The following is a 12,583-nucleotide window of genomic DNA, read 5'->3' as shown; positions in this document are numbered from 1 at the left end:
CATCTCCCACTTTCTCCCCAAAGTTCTTAGAAACGCTCGTTGATGTGTCAACTAGGCTAAGCTGAACCACCAGAGAATACTTCCTCTAGTATTTCCAATCAGGGCAGGCTGCAAGGGATATTCCTTCATGTAAACTGGAGGACTGAGGGAGGAAGCAGCTGTTTTCCCATGTTCTCCCAGTTACTTCCACAAACGAACACGAATCTAGATACTACCAGATTATCTAGTGTGATAATCTGTGTGAAGGGATTCTACAGATGTAAACTGCCTCATCAGTTGACTTTTAGTTCATTAAAAGGGAGATTATCGTGGATGGGCCTGACAATCCATTGGAAGCCCTCTAAAAGAGGGTTTAGGCCTTTCCTGAGCTGGAGTCTGCAAACAGCAGCTGGCTCTGCAATTGCTCTCTTTTCCCATTGGATCTATTTTCTGCCTGCTTGTGAACAAGTTTCAGCTTGACCCCATGGGGTTCCAGCTTGCTGGAGATCTTTCCTTCCCGACTGCCTGCCCTATGGACCTTGGGCTAGCTGAGCCAGTCCTCACAATTGTGTAACCCAATTCCTTATAATAAATACTGTAATATATTAATAAGAATTAACATAATACTGTAATACTATAGTATAATCATAATATAAACATTAATATTTATCCTTGATAATATATTATTGATATAATCAATAAACAACACATTCATATTAAAATTAATAATTATTATATAATTTATAATGCATAGTTTATAATACTTATAACCAACGTATGTGTCCTACTGGGTTTGCCTCTCTAACTGAACCCTGACTGATACATGTGTCACTTCTTGGCAACTGCTCATCTGATGAGACTGAGACCTCCTTCCCGCCAAATTCAACAACTTTCTCAGTGCTTGTTTTGCATGATCCTTCCACTAACCATCACCTCTTTTTCATTTAAAAAAAAATTTTTTTAACATCTTTATTGGAGTATAATTGCTTTACATTGTTGTGTTAGTTGCTGCTGTATAACAAAGTGAATCAGCTATACATATACATATATCCCAATAGCCCCTCCCTCTTGCGTCTCCCTCCCACCCTCCCTATCCCACCCCTCTAGTTGGACACAAAGCACGGAGCTGATCTCCCTGTGCTATGTGGCTGCTTCCCACTAGCTATCTATTTTACATTTGGTAGCGTATATAACCATCACCTCTTTAAATCACTTCTCCTCTAGTTTTGGAAATACCATTCAGGCTCTTTTCCCAGTCTCTCTCTCTCTTCTTCTGGTTCCTCTAACTTTGGTCATTTTCCTAAGAGTATTCATGCCACTTATTATATCTCCTCCTTTTCTCATGCAGGTGGTCTTCAGTCCTCATAGTCTTGACTATACTCAATGCCAATGACTCAAATATGTTATCTCTCATTTTCACCATCTTGGAATCTGTATTGCCCAGCCTCGTTTGTGAAAAATGCATTAAAAAGAAGTCCAGTCCCAAGTCTATTTGAATCTTCTGCCCCTCTGGACTCTGGATAAACTGCCTTCATGGTGATGACAATGCTGATCTCCACCACTACCATTTATTGAGCCTTGTTATGTACCGGATGCTACTGAAGGTGCTTTACAAACATGATCCCATTTAATTCTTACGAACATCCTTATGAAGTAGATACTATGATTCCCATTTTTTTTCTTGTGAGAATCTGAGAATTGGGGAAATATCATGTAACTCACCTTGGGACCCACAACTGGTAGATGTCAGAGTTCGGATTTTTACCCTTAACTCAAGCCCCAAGCAACTGGCAATATTGCCTTGGTCAGAAGATATGGACAGTGAGGGCATAATCATCAAAGACCATTTAAATTTGTAGGATCTGGCCAAGCATAGCTGTGCTGGGCAGGTAGCTCCATCTCAAAAGCTGGCAGTAGCACTCAAGTGACTATTGAAACCAAGAGAGCCATGGGTCTGTTCTAGCTGGTATAATCACAGCTTTCCTTTGCCCTTGGTTCCTCATGCAGCTTTGCAGATTCCCTGGATGTGATTGTATACACTGAGCCAAAGGACAGCCAAATCATTCCCTTGCCAAGCTGTCTGTCTCCAATGACAGACAATAACCCAGCTTCCAGACAATGCTATTGTCTCACTGATACTGCTTTACCCCTCCTGAGCCATGACCTTGACACCGTTGAGTCTCAGTCACACCATGTCCGGCAGACAAATATCCAGCAGGCCAAGGGATTTAGTGATCATTCCTGCTGATGTCAAGTCAGTGCAGTGTTTTTATAGAATCATGGTGCTTAAAGCCTCCTGCAGCAAAGAGCAGTGGAACATTGATGCCAATAGAAAAAAAAAAAAACCTTCTTCCCCAAACAAGAATTTTTGGCAATTTCTTCTCTTACTAAAGCCTTTATGTTTTTGGCGTGATGTTTACTTTATGGTCCAGTCATCAAACCCTAATGTGGCTACGAATAAAGATTATGTTGAATATGAAGAACAAATTACAAAGGTGACTGTGGAAGCCTTGCAGATTCCAAAGGAATACGTGCCTGGATGGGAAAACATCCTGGCCGATCCTTCTCTTGGAAGAGAGAGAATAGTATAATTACCTACTGATTCTAGGGACTTTACCTCCTAATTCTCTAAAGAAGGAGAAGTCCTTAATGGTATATTTTACATTAACCACTTCCTTTTGTGATACTTTGATGGCTTCGGTTTGCTTAAACATTTATTTCAGCTGATTGTGACTTTATTCTAGTCTTTTCAGAAACAAGTTTTACAAGATCCCTGTATCAATTCCCCCAGCCAGAACAGTGACCACTCCACACCTTCTTTGTTTGTTAGTTCAGTGGTTAAGAGGAGCCCTAAAATGGCCTGGGAGTAGGCTTAGCTCCAAATTTAATTGAACTATGACTCTGATTTCAGGCAGAACATTCCTTCCTAGAATACAGATCTCCAGATAAGGATAATACCAAACACTACTCCAGCCACTCTCATTTCTCTTGGTTCTTAGGCCCATGCACTCAGGCTCCAGGGAACATGGCACCAGATATTGTCCACTGGTTTAAGGTAACTACTTGTAAGGAATTACCTTCATCAGACCATTCCAGTAGTCTATTAAGCCATCTGTTTCTGGGTGACAGGAGAGAGTAGTGAATGCCAAAGTCAACAGCCCTTTGCCACCCCTCCTTCACCACCAAATAAGTGCCTTAGATGGCTGCAACATTTTGTGAGATACCATGTCAATGGATAGGGCATTTGTAGGCCCATGAGTGGGAATGCCAGCAGAAGCACTTAGAGAAATGAAGGCAAATGTGTATCTGGGATATATATCTATTCCTCTGAGGACAAATCATTGTCTACTTTGGGGAATGGTGTTTTATTAGGACTCAAAGTTGGCCTCTGATGTTGGAAAGTTGGGCAATCGGTAGCAGCTCTCTCCAAATCAACCTTGGGAATGAAAGTCCATATTAAGCCTCCATCTTTGTCTCTATTGCCACTCTCTACATTAGCTCATTGAACAAGCACCAATGTTGCCAAGGAAGGACAGTGACCAACAGCCACCTTTCCCACTGTCTATCGAGAGCATTTGCATGTCAGTAGCTAAAAATCAGGCACCAGGAGTAATTATTAATTTGCTTCAGTAACGATACCACATCCAAAATCTCAACTGTGATTTCCATAACCACCTCCTTAAGTCTGGGACAATCTACAATTATTATCTAAGACCATCTGGTTTTTGCACCTGCCAAACAGACTAGTTAAATGGAAATGCAGTAGGTATAATCACGCCTGCACCTCCTAAGTCTCTGATGATGGCATTAAACTTTGCAGTTCCTCCAGGGATGCCACATTACTTTAAGCTGATTATTTTGGGGCCTCTACTTGGCTCTTCCTATCAATATAATCTTCATTCCACACCATAGGGAACTAATGTGAGTATTCTGCCAGTTGAGTACATCAGTTCTCACTATACTTTTAGGAGTGGGAAAATAACTAGGGGGTGAGAACTGGGTAAGAGGAGACACTTTTGCATGCCAAGGATTATATGTGTCTTATCCCTTTCCCTCTCCTCCCATCGTGGAAATTATCTATACCCTCCTCAAATACAGGCAACCCAATCACAGAACCTCATTTTAAGAGGCTGTGTCCCAGCGGCACTTCTGTCAGTACTAATTACTATGTAATTCAAGATGCTGGCAGGAAACAAGTAGTACATTCAAATTGGGGTAATTAGAGAGTGTAATAAAGGGACATTTTACAAAGATGTGGGCAGATTTAATAGAAACCAACAAGGGATAGAGAAGAACAACAGGGTTAGCAACAGTGGGAGCACCCCTTGGAACTCAAGGGAGGGAACCTGGAAAGAGCTGTAAACTTCAGTAAGGACTGTAGCCACTGCCAACCTGTAACCTAGCGAGGAGGTAGCCAGAGGAATAAATACCTTGATTTCAATGCACTACCGCCTTCCAATGCCCTGCCAGTGTCATCCTTTGGCCCAACTCAATGGGAAGTCAGAGAGTGAGAGGGCCCATTGGTGCAGCCCATATAAGTCATCCTCCCAGGGCACAGAACAGGATGAAAGGCAAATAATAGATCTGGAAGGGCTAACGGAGACTATCCAGCACATCATCTTCAGCAAGAGACCCACCCTGAGAACTCTAATATATCAATATGTCCCCAAGCCCTGGAATTCCCCCTCCTCTGTATCTTGCTCTTCTACTTTTCTTTTCCCATGGCATCATCAGCATCTACCATATGTGATTTACTTATTTATGATATTTGTGGTAAATTCTCTCACTATCTCTCTGGTAGAAAGTAAGTTCTCCTAACATAGATATCTTCATCTGGTTTGTTCCCTGATGCCTCCAAATTACCCAGAACAATGCCTGGTACAAAGTAGTGTTCAATAAATATATGTTGCTGAATACAAATAATGAGCTGTGGATAATGGGGAAGAGCTAGACAGAGAAGAAGGCAAACCTAAGAGCTGATATATAGTGATAAATCTCTAATCCTCCATAGGTCTTAAAGAGAGGATTTGGGACAAATCTGAGGTATAGAAAGAGGAGAGAAAGAGGGAGGAAGATTTAATTTATGTCAAGAAAAGAGAGAGAGCCAGTGAAGAATTTGGTTGTTATTCTAGTAAATCTCACAGAAGTATCAATGTAGTATTTACCCTAAGGATTAATGAGGAAATGTGACCAACACTTGAAATGGGCTCACATGGTCCAGGTGATAAACCTGGGTCTCCCCCACCTTGCTCAGAATCTATTTTTCTACTCTCAGCCTATAGTATTACAGCAGAGGAGGGGGTAAATGGGTCTGAGATTAACTGAGAAGAACTATAACTCCTTTAGGCTCTCAAATCTCTTCCCTCAACCCTAATACACTTATACCATTAAAAAACAGAATTGTATCAAAAAAAAGTTTTTAAAACAGCAGGGGTTGGGCAAACACGTTTGTGTTATGATGAGGGTCCAGAGGAGCAAGTTTGGAGCCATCTGTTGCTCTTGCCTACCTGGCAGCTTTTTCCCCTTCATTTGGTGACAGCAGCACATCTTACTTTGGAGTGTTATGGACTGAATGGTGTCCTCCCAAAATTCATATGGTGAAGCCCTAACCCTCCGGTGCATCAGAATGTGATTGTATTTGGAGATAGGGCCTTTAAAGAAGTGTAATTAAGGTTAAATGGGATCATAGGGTGGAGCTCTAATCCAACAGGACTGGTGTGCTTATAAGAAGAGGAACAGACACCAGAGAGGCCCATACTCAGAGAAGAGGCCATGTGAGAGCACAGCAAGAAGGTAGCCATCTATAAGTTAAGCAAAGAGGCCTCAGGAGAAACCAAACCTTTCAGCACCTTGATATTAGACTTCCAGCCTCCAGAACTGTGAGAAAATACATTTCTGATGTTTAAGCCACCCAGTTTGTGGCATCTTGTTATAGTAGCCCTAGCAAACTAAAACGGGAGGACTAAACTCTCCCATCACCCATGGCATGACAAAATCAACATATGGTTCTTTTTTCCTGCTTTTTGAACAAGGGGTCCACATTTTCTTTTTGCACAGGGGCCTGCAAATTACATAGCTGTAATTTGCAGCTATCCTGTCCATGATTGCCTGGGCCATCTCAAGTGGCTTTGGGATGTTTTGGTTGTGACCTGATGGAGGCAGGAGTGGAGGCTGAGAAGAAGGTGCATGAACGTCATTGAAAGGGATGCAGGGAGAGAGAAAAGGGTCTGGAAGGGAGATGACGGCATCAACCAGTGTCCTTTAGTGGTGTAATCACACAGCCTGCGAGGAACAACAGGGACAGTATCACTAAAGGAGGGGTGCTTAATGTTAAAAGGTACGTTCCTCCTTTTAAGCTGTGTGGATAAGAGCAATTCAGGGCTAAGAAGTGTTGTTGGAGAAGGGTTCTTTTCTCATATGATCGCTGATAACCTCCTATCACTCGAGCCCAATACTGGGATATATTTGTACAGAAAAGCTGAGAGCTTGCTCTCAGGAAACCCAGGGAACAGTGAGATAGATCGATTGATTTGTCAAGCCCGGGCAGACAGAAACCATTTCCTTGACTAGACTTAGTTAATACAGATGGTAGTTTCCTTCACCCTTTAATACACCTCATCCTGGGCTTGGCTGTGTTCCCAGGAGGATGTCACAGTCTCCCTGGAAGGGTCTGCACTTTTTCTCTAGGCATTTGAAAGAAAGAGGAGGTAAAACAACACAGCAGGAGTCGAGAAAGCTTTTAGCACAGGGTGAGTGTGCCTGTCTCCGTTTAGTGCGTCCAGTCATCCACTGGTGCATCTGAAGCTTTTGCAGGGAAAGAAGGCAAAGAATATGCCAACCAAATGCTGATTCTTTACACCTGGAGCGTGGGCTCCCCGTCTCTGGCCATTCCATTGAGACACTGGATTGTCAGGAAGTGCGTGAAGATGCAGAGCCTAGCAGTTTGGAACCTAAGTGAACGGGAGCCTGATCACCCTGCTTCTTGTCTCTTCTTCCCCGCACTTACTCTGACGTCACTGATCTTACTGCTTTGAAGGCAGGGAAGAGAAGAGCAGAGAACACCTCCCACCCACCCCGTACAAATACTCATTTCACTCTTCCCATTAAATGCCCCAACCATCTCTATCCTATGCAAGGCGGAGTTCGGGGGAGAGGGCGGTTAGGGCTGAGCACTGTACCACAAGCTTCCCATCTCTAACCTCTGCTTTCCGCGAACATTTCTGACAACCACAAATGGCTTGTAGTTCCCTGTTTCACCTGTTTTCCCCCTCCATGCCTTTATTTATGCTGTCCCCTCTACTGGAACGCCTTCTCTACTTCTTCATTGACTGGTGTTCATCAAATCCATTTCCTCTTCTTCCTGGCCACACAGGTAAGACTATAATTCCCAGCCTCCCTTGAGGTCAGCTGTAGCCATGCGACTGGGTTCTGGCCAATAGAATGTGAGCAGAAGTGAGGTGTGCCACTTCCCGATCTATAAGAACCTCCCAGACAAGATCCTCCAAGCTCTTTCCCTTCTGCAGACTATTGCCAGGGACCACAGTACCTGGAGAACTGAATGATAAAGGTGATGGGGACACAGGAAGGAAGCAACCTAGGTCCTTTAATCTCCACTTGGAGGAGAAACACCCGCTGATCATCAGAAACACCTATTTTGGAAAGTGAGAAATAGACTTTTATTATGTTCAGGGGTTGTTTCAGCAGCCAGTGTTACCATAACTAATACAACTGACTTCTAATAATAGTCTCCCACCTCCTGAGGGTTATAACACAATTGTAACCCAGATATTAGCTGCTCAGATGTCCTCCAGCCAGCTTTTCTTAGCATGGGCTCCCTGAAATCCCAGCCTCCTGGCCTTCCTGGGTCCTCACTTGGACTCTTGGACTCTCCCTCGAGTTGCAAAGAGGCAAAACCTAAAGATTTAGACCAGTGGCTGGCAAACGATGACCCACAGACGAGATCCAGCCTGCTGCCTGTTTTTGTATAACACACAAGCTAAGAATGGTGTTTACGTGTTTTAATGGTTGGGAAAACATACAAAGAAGAATAAGATTTCTTGACACAGGAAAATCATGTGACATTCAAATTTCAATGTCTATAAATAAAATTGAACAGAAACACAGCCTACTCACCCGCTTGTGTATTGCCTACGGCTGCTTTCACAGTATAGTGGCAGAGTTGAGTAGCTGCAATGGAGAACAAAGCCTACGAGCTTTTATTTATTTATTTATTTGCAGGATCTTAGTTCTCCAACCAGGGATCCAACTCGGGCCCATGGCAGTGAAATTTCCAAGTCTTAACCACTGGACCTCCAGAGAATTCCCAAAGCCTGCAATCTTGACTACCTGGCTCTTTACAGAAGACATTTGCCTGGCTTAGACCCATCACAAGTAGGAAGGTCCCCATGGACACAAACCCTCTCTCATATGACTCTGCACCCTCTGCTTTGTCTTCTGCAATGATACCTGTCTATACCTGCGTTTCCCAAACTCTTCTGCAAGATGGTAATAGGACAGAACACAAATGGTTCTTTAATCTAATGAATAAAATCCTGGGCTCTTTTTTTATTTAATTTTTTAACATCTTTATTGGAGTATAATTGCTTTACATTGTTGTGCTAGTTTCTGCTGTATAACAAAGTGAATCAGCCATACATATATCCCCATATTTCCTCCCACTTGCGTCTCCCTCCCACCCTCCCTATCCCACCCCTCTAGGTGGTCACAAAACACCAAGCTGATCTCCCTGTGCTCTGCGGCTGCTTCCCACTAGCTATCTATTTTACATTTGGTAGCGTATATATGTCCATGCTACTCTCTAACCTCTTCCCAGCTTACCCTTTCCCCTTCCTGTGTCTTCATGTCCATTCTCTACATCTGTGTCTTTATTCCTGTCCTACCCCTAGGGTCTTCAGAACCTTTTTTTTTTTTTTTTTTTTTAGATTCCATATATATGTGTTAGCATATGGTATTTTTTTTCTCTTTCTGACTTACTTCACTCTGTATGACAGACTCTAGGTCCATCCACCTCACTACAAATAATTCAATTTCGTTTCTTTTTATGGCTGAGTAGTATTCCATTGTATATATGTGCCACATCTTCTTTACCTAGTCATCTGTTAATGGACATTTAGGTTGCTTCCATGTCTTGGCTATTGTAAATAATGCTGCAATGAACACTGAGGTACATGACTCTTTGAATTATGGTTTTCTCAGGGTATATGTCCAGTAGTGGGATTGCTGGGTCATATGGTAATTCTATTTTTAGTTTTTTAAGGAACCTCCATACTGTTCTCCATAATGGCTGTATCAATTTACATTCCCACCAACAGTGCAAGAGGGTTCCCTTTTCTCCACACCCTCTCCAGCATTTATTGTTTGTAGATTTTCTGATGATGGCCATTCTGACCGGTGTGAGGTGATACCTCATTGTAGTTTTCATTTGCATTTCTCTAATGATTAGTGATGTTGAGCATCCTATCATGTGTTTGTTGGCGATCTGTATATCTTCTTTGGAGAAATGTCTACTTAGGTCTTCTGCCCATTTTTGGACTGGGTTGTTTGTTTTTTTGATATTGAGCTGCATGAGCTGCTTGTATATTTTGGAGATTAATCCTTTGTCAGTTGCTTCGTTTGCAAATACTTTCTCCCATTCTGAGGGTTGTCTTTTCGTCTTGTTTATGGTTTCCTTTGCTGTGCAAAAGCTTTTAAGTTCCATTAGGTCCCATTTGTTTATTTTTATTTCCAGTACTCTAGGAGGTGGGTCAAAAAGGATCTTGCTGTGATTTATGTCATAGAGTGTTCTGCTTATGTTTTCCTCTAAGAGTTTTATAGTGTCTGGCCTTACAATTAGGTCTTTAATCCATTTTGAGTTTATTTTTGTGTATGTTGTTAGGGAACATTCTAATTTCATTCTTTTACATGTAGCTGTCCAGTTTTCCCAGCACCATTTATTGAAGAGGCTATCTTTTCCCCATTGGATATTCCTGCCTCCTTTATCAAAGATAAGGTGACGATATGTGCGTGGGTTTATCTCTGGGCTTTCTATCCTATTCCATTGATCTATATTTCTGTTTATAATCCTGGGCTTTTTAAAAAGGATAAAATTATTTTGTTACTGGAAATGTTTTCAGCTCTTTAAATATGTTTTGTGGCCATCCAATTTGGGGAGGATTGCTCAAGCTTAACATTACTCAAGTTTATTTCATCACTCAACAATTTTTTAAAGAATATCCATTATTCTTTAAAACTATGTTATGTTCCACATAACATAATTTTATCCGTGCTACTCTATACCTTTACCAAATATCAAAAAATTGTCTTCTAAGTTGGAGCAAATAAATCCCCCTTCTTAGCGAATCCCCTTGGTCATTCACTCCCCTCTTCAGGCACAGAAAGTCACTGTGGTGATTGCTCATGCTGCCCCTTTCCTCACCACGGACGTGCTCACTCTTTCTCTCCCCGATCTGTGATCTCATTCCCCTCCCCTACACACACATCACCCCCTCAAAGACATGGGAAGACAGGAATTTTCAAGCTGCAAGTTATAACCGAGCAGTGGGTCATAAAATCGATTTAGAGGGTCAGTGACCAGCATTTTTAAAAAATAATAAAATAAAAGAGGATATAAAATATCAGAGTGCATCTCAACAGTACTTGATGACATTTTTGTACCTGTTCGGGGTCACAGCATAAAATGTATTTCTTCCTTTGGGTCATCGTTAAAAATGTTTGAAAGCCACTATGCTAAGGTGCAAACAAAATAAAAGAACACAGCAAAGCCTTATAGTTAACATTTGATGAACAGACATGTTGTACATCTGTCCTACTATTAATTCTTCTTATGTGTTTCCATTTTAAATTGTAAACATAAGGCCCCAAGGACTGCGTCTTTTGAATAACCTCTGTATCTCCTGCCCGTCACTGTCTGTGGGACTCACTTCCCTCCAGAGGCTGCATAAATATTTGTTGTTGATAATGAAATGGAAGTAAAAACTAATAGGGAAAACTCTTCGGTTTCTACAGCCGCTGTCTGTTTAAAGGATGGAAAGTAACCCTCTATGCCTTGTCCACTTCTGCATGGTCTTCCAGAGCTCCCTACACACAACCTAAGGTGACTGAAGGGGCAATGTTTCTCCTTTCTTCTGCAGAAAATGCACACACACGGCTCTAGATTCTTCCCATGCTGCCGTCTTCCTACATTCCACTCTGAGCTCTGCCCTCTCTTCCTGGGCACCCTACGTTCCAGCCACTGTCTTCAGGAATCCTCCATGCATCTGCATGCAAAGCTTCTCCCTCCACGCTTTCCTCTTACTGAAATCCTTCTTACCTGTACAAGTCTGCATTGCATAGACCTCTGTGAAGCCCCAACACATGGAGTTACTTGCATCCTTTTTTGTGATCCCACAGGACTTGTTCATGCATCTGTACAGCAACAATGGCACTGGATTCTAAGTTCTGATGTGCCTATGGCCTCCTCCTGCCCATTGGCTTCTCCAGGACACAGGGTGTATTTTAATTCATCTCTCAGTTGTCCATGACTGGCATGGCATAGCACAAAGTAGGTACCCAATAATATTTTCAGTGCGAATGAAAAAGAAGAGATAGTATGAAATATCAAAGGGATGCAAAGTTTACTTATGGGGTAGACCATATTGCTTCCTCTCATGACCAAGCCCTCTCTAGCACCTGAGAAAAAGCTTGCTTGCCCACAGGTTGCATAACCTTTAGAGCTGTTTGTGGATGGAGGAATGGAGAGCAGATGGGTGCAGTCTTTCCAGGGATCTCAGGTGGAGAACTATTGCAGCTGCCTCTTCTACATGGACCAATCCTCCTGAGCTTTATAGTCAGGCCATTCTACATGCAAGGGGGAAGTTTTAATTGCTCGTGAAGTTCTATGTGATCACAGAGCCAATACAGCTAGTAGGGGGTGATTAGTAACTTGTAGAATTAGCCCAAATGTGAGCTTTATAATAGCTGTGAATATTGGAAACTGCAGAATTAAGTAGCTTTTGTTCTGAATTTCCTGCAAGCTTTTCTGTTCAGAGCCATCCCTCTAACACCCGCTGCTCCACCCACTCACCCAACAACCCTCTCGCCTTTGTTTTCCCCCAGAGTTAGAACACTGTCTCTCTCACCCATCAGCAGCCACAGGATGACCTGCAGCTCCCCGCAGTTGCTGTGTGGCAGTGGCGTTTCATGTCACTGCTGATCAGAGCAATACCTTCTCTAGGGACCGTCTAATTTCCCTGAGGCTGAAAGAGAGTTCACAATGGGTTGCTCCACCTGAGCCAAAGAAGTTGCTGAAGATTAAAAAGGGGAGAAAGCCACTTTTTGGATTCTACCAGGAAATCCACGCAGAGCCATAGAAACACTGACCTTAGTCAGGAAAGCCACACAAACCCCAGAGTAGAAAAAGAAAGGAAACAAAGGCCCTAGGAAGGTCCTGGCCCTCAGCCAGATGTAAAGGGAATGTCACTTGTGACCTTTATTCTCTTTGGGATCTGTGGGTTCCAAAGAAGCAGAACTGAGATTATTAAAATTAGTTGTGAGGGGCTGGCACCAAGCACAGAGGTCAAAAGTCACCAAAGAGGAGAACACCCTA

This window comes from Tursiops truncatus, chromosome 9 (assembly GCF_011762595.2).
Source record: "Tursiops truncatus isolate mTurTru1 chromosome 9, mTurTru1.mat.Y, whole genome shotgun sequence".
Classification (NCBI taxonomy): Eukaryota; Metazoa; Chordata; class Mammalia; order Artiodactyla; family Delphinidae; genus Tursiops; species Tursiops truncatus.
This window is presented reverse-complemented; position numbering follows the sequence as displayed.